Source organism: Leucopleurus acutus (genome assembly GCF_964270905.1).
Source record: "Leucopleurus acutus genome assembly, chromosome: 2".
Classification (NCBI taxonomy): Eukaryota; Metazoa; Chordata; class Mammalia; order Artiodactyla; family Delphinidae; genus Leucopleurus; species Leucopleurus acutus.
The window spans coordinates 171,332,939-171,337,841 of NC_139143.1; positions in this window are offsets into that span (position 1 = coordinate 171,332,939).

Here is a 4,903-nt window from a genome sequence, read left to right on the forward strand (position 1 = left end):
CCGCCGAGCCGGAACCTCCACAGAGCATGCGCCTCCGACGCCTTCTGCGCACGCTCCGCAACTCGGCGCCCAGGGCCGCGCCCACGTGCCGCTCGGGGTCTTGCGGGATCCCTGTGGGCGGGTCTCAAGACTGGAGCCTGCAGGATGGGGCGGGGCAGACACTGCCTGGCGTTGGATGGTGAGTGGCGCGGGTGAGGGGCTTTCTCGGGTTTCTTTCTGATTTTATTTAAACACACACGTACATATAAAATTACAGAAGTTTACGCTCGTTGTAAAAAATTGCAAGTATAAGCACATTTTTTTTTTAACAAGTGAAAGATCCCCTTTGGGAACCTGGACGATTCAGTCCCACTAACTCTGTGTGACGTCAGGCAAATTACCGACTGGCCCGCCCCAGCCACCCCTTCACCCCGCATTTCCCAGTTTGCGAGACATTTCTGTTGACGCTGCAATGGGATTCTTTCACCATTCCCGTGTATAGCCCCGGGGTGCGGGGAGGGTAGAGTTAAAGTGAGTGTAAATTGGGGTAACCCTGTCTTCTCAACCAGTCAAATCAATCCCCAAGTCTTGTCACTTTCTTGCGTCCACATCCCCTACACTAATCCAAACTGCCAGTTCTAACCTGTCCCAGAACAGTGACCTGCTATAGAAGGCCCTCAAGTAAACACGGATAATCCTGACAATTCGACTCCTAATCTGGGAGTGTCCCAGGCTTTAGCCTCAGTTTGATACCCATTTCTCAGAATGTGAAGCTTCTGTAGGTGGTAATTGTCATCTCCCATAGTGAAGGTCATCGCAAGTGCCTGAGGATCCATTTCTGGGGCTCCCTCTGGGTTGGTATAGGCCACCTCGGCCCTTCCTTACCAGCTTATACACCCCAAACTTGGGATGTTGGGCCCCAAAGTCAGGCACTCATGAGTCTAAAGTCTTGGATCCAACCACAAGTTGCCAAATTCCAGCTTTATCCTATTCACTGCCATAGTAGTGTAGTGGTTGGGTGCTTTGGCTATAGATTTGAACAAACGGAGCCCAAATCCCAGTCCCCTCTCACTAATTATTTTGGCAGGTTATTTAAACTCTGAGACTAACGTGGATAATAACAGTGCTTACCTCATACCATGTTTGTTGTGAGGATAAAATGAGAAGTAGGGAAAAACACTTGCCCTAATGCCTGGCTTCCAGTAAGTTCTCCAACATGGCAGTTGGAGGCCTTCAAATTGTAACTGGTAACTCTTTTATTTAGTACTATTTGCCAGCCCCTGTGCTGTGCTCTTTGCTTACCATTTTTAAAATTTATTTTACTGGGCTTCCCTGGTGGTGCAGTGGTTGAGAGTCCGCCTGTCGATGCAGGGGACACGGGTTCGTGCCCCGGTCTGGGAGGATCCCACATGCCGCGGAGGCTGGGCCCGTGAGCCATAGCCACTGAGCCTGCGTGTCCGGAGCCTGTGCTCCGCAACGGGAGAGGCCACAGCAGTGAGAGGCCCGCGTACCGCAAAAAAAAAAAAAAAAAAAAATTTTACTTATGGAAGATTTTTAAATGTTTATTTTTAATTTAGAATGTAAGCTTTATCAGACAGGATTCCTTGTTCACGCTTTCTAATCAAATTCCCACAACCATGTCTGGGATATGGTAGGCACTGAAAAAAATTTTTTGAATTTATGTCAAACGATAAACAGTTGTCCCTTACCCCATCTATCCCTATTCCCAACTTCCAGTCCCTTGAGGCAACCACTTCCAAATCTTTTCCCTAAAATCTGTGTATTTCTAAATAGTATACTTTCTTTTTCTTTTTCGGTATGCGGGCCTCTCACTGCTGTGGCCTCTCCCGCTGCAGAGCACAGGCTCCAGACGCGCAGGCTCAGCAGCCATGGCTCACGGGCCCAGCCGCTCCGCGGCACGTGGGATCTTCCCGGACCGGGCCACGAACCTGTGTCCCCTGCATCGGCAGGCGGACTCTCAACCACTGCACCACCAGGGAAGCCCTAAATAGTATACTCTCTATTCATTTGTAGTTTCAGATATTTTATTTATTTATTTTTAAGAAGATGTTGTGGGTAGGAGTTTATTAATTATTTTTGGTGTGTTGCGTCTTCATTTCTGTGCAAGGGCTTACTCTAGTTGTGGCAAGCGGGGGCCACTCTTAATTGTGGTGCGCGGGCCTCTCACTATCGCGGCCTCTCTTGTTGCGGAGCACAGGCTCCAGACGCGCAGGCTCAGTAGTTGTGGCGCACGGGCCTAGTTGCTCCGTGGCATGTGGGATCTTCCCGGACGAGGGCTTGAACCCGTGTCCCCGGCATTAGCAGGCGGATTCTCAACCACTGCGCCACCAGGGAAGCCCCAGATATTTTAGGGACTGCCCCCATACATACACACTTCTCCATCTTCTGACTATAATTTGTCAAAACACTTAACATTTACATTATTATGACTTTGCAAATATTATTTATAGCTGAGCCATATGGGGTGATTACATTTGTTTTGGGGTAACCAATTCAGGTTGGAGGAGGATGGGAGAAAAGGTAAAATTGAGAATACCTGATGTGTTTGAACACAGAAAAGGGGATTTACACTTCTGATAGCGATATGAACACCGAATAAATGATACTTACACCAAAAAATTAAGCATGTGAAAAACAAGGCAATTATTAACTACAGGGAACTTTAAAATGTTCAACGGTCATAACAGCAAAGGCTTGTGGGGCCTTTGCTATGTGCCTGAAACCATTCTAACATATGTAAAGCACCTACAGAGAGCTTTATAACTCTTATGTTCAATACAAGGAAAAGAAACTGAGGTTCTGGGCTCGGGTGGAGGCTGATTTAAATTCTAGCCTAGTCTGTGCCACTTGGTAGCTTGGCCTCAAGGTAGACACTTGAACTCTCAGGGACTTTTTCCTGAGGGACAGCAATTCCCACGTCACAAGGCGATCAAATGAGCTATTATTGTATGCAAAGTGCTCTGCACAATGCCTGGCCCCTTTAAGTCCCAATCCACAAGAGCTGTTATTAAGGATAGGGCACTTTCAACCTGCTATATTGTCAAAAGGGAAAACTTCAGTAAATCTAATCCAACTGGACTTTTTTGGGCGGAGTGGGCATGGGAAGAGCAGACACACAGGTGCTTCTTCACAAAGAAAATACTAAAATCAAAAGTGTGATTTTTCCCTTCTAAGAAGTCAATTTCTAATCAGGATAGTACATGCATCAAAACTGAAAGTTCAAGGAAAAAAAACAATCACAGAATACATTTTAAGTTATTTTACATCATATTCATTTTTCCAAGAGTCACTGATATGGAGGAATCCTCCTGGTGCTAGTAAAACTTTCCTGCTCTAATATACAAACCTCCTGTATCAGCACTGTTCACTGTAACTTTCTGCAGTTATGGAAATGTTCTATAAATTTCTGTATTTGCATAGCCCAGAACCATAGGCGCTAGACACTTCTGACTACTGAGGACTTGAAATGTGGCTAGTGCAGCCGAGGAAGTCCATTTTACATTTTTACAAATTTAAATTAAATGTAAACAGCCACATGTAGGTACTGACCACCATACTGGACAGGTCAGCTCTATATGATTTGGTTGCTCAAATGCCTGTGAAAATCTACATCATTATGCATCAAGCTGTTACTGTGCAGTTAATCATGTTTAATCATTTATACTAGCTTTTGAAATGATACAGTACATCATTAAACTTAGCATAAGTATTTCTAGAGATGTACTGTACTCAAAAATCTTGGTTTGGGATTAGGATATTAAAAGATCCATCCCATGTCTCACACAATATACAGTATAATTTTTTTTAAAATCCAGTGATTCCTGAAACATAAATACCTAACAAAAATCAATCAACTTTTTTTTATTTGTCTAGAACAGCCACTGTTCCATACAAAAAACAAAAAAACAAACCAAAAAAAACCCAGCTGACTGGCACACACCAGGACCTCTTGACATCACTGAAGCCCTAGTCTTCACCAGGGCTACAGGCATGGGGTTATTCTGCCCATCCCAACACAGCAGGTGCTCCCTTAAAAAAGCAGGGAGCATGTAGAAAACAAGTGGCCTGTTTTATAAAACTCTAAATTTATTCAAAGTGTTAAAAGATTTCACTCTCCCCTCCAAAATACTTTACATTAAAAAAAAAAATCAATATTCTCTTCTATTTTTTCAGCCTCTGTACAAGCTACTGCTTCCCTTTCTGGGGACCAGTCTCTGCCCCTCCAACCCTCTTCCCTGCCCTCCCTTCACTCTCAATATTGCTGTAAGTTTGCTTATAAAGCCCTCCTTCCCCTCTCCCGGAGGTCCCGCCCTGCAGGCATAGCTTCCTTTCTGGATTTCAGGCCCTTGGCTTGCAGGTGAGGCAGGTTGGATGGGTGAGACTCGGCAGACAAGGCCTGAAGGGCAGAATGCTTTGTGCTTCTGGGAGAAAGGCTGACTGGCTTTTTTCTTGATCAAGCGGAGGATCACTGTTTTTCTTTTTGCCCCATGGGCACCTGTTCAGGGCCAAATATTTGGCTTGGGGTTGCCCATGGCTGGGTAGCCCTGCCCCTTCTCCAGTTTCCCCAGGCGTAGGTCCATGACAGCTGGGTCTCAGGACGGTACCATTTGTCTGTCTGTGGGTTGTGAAGGACAGGAAGAGTGGCACGTGACTAGAGCAGGGCTTGGCAGAGACCCGACTTCTCAGAGTATGGGCACCAAACACGCAGGAGAGGAAGTTTTGGTTTTTGATAGGCAAAACCAGGGTCAGCCAGGACCATGGGAAATAGGGATGAGGGGGAAAGGTCTAACCACATAGCTGTGGGGTCAGCAATGTTCCTTCTGATTAAAACCCCCTCCCCTCTTCCACCTATCCCACCCTCATCCTGTAGGTCCCAGGATGATTCTGGGAAAGGAGGGAAAAA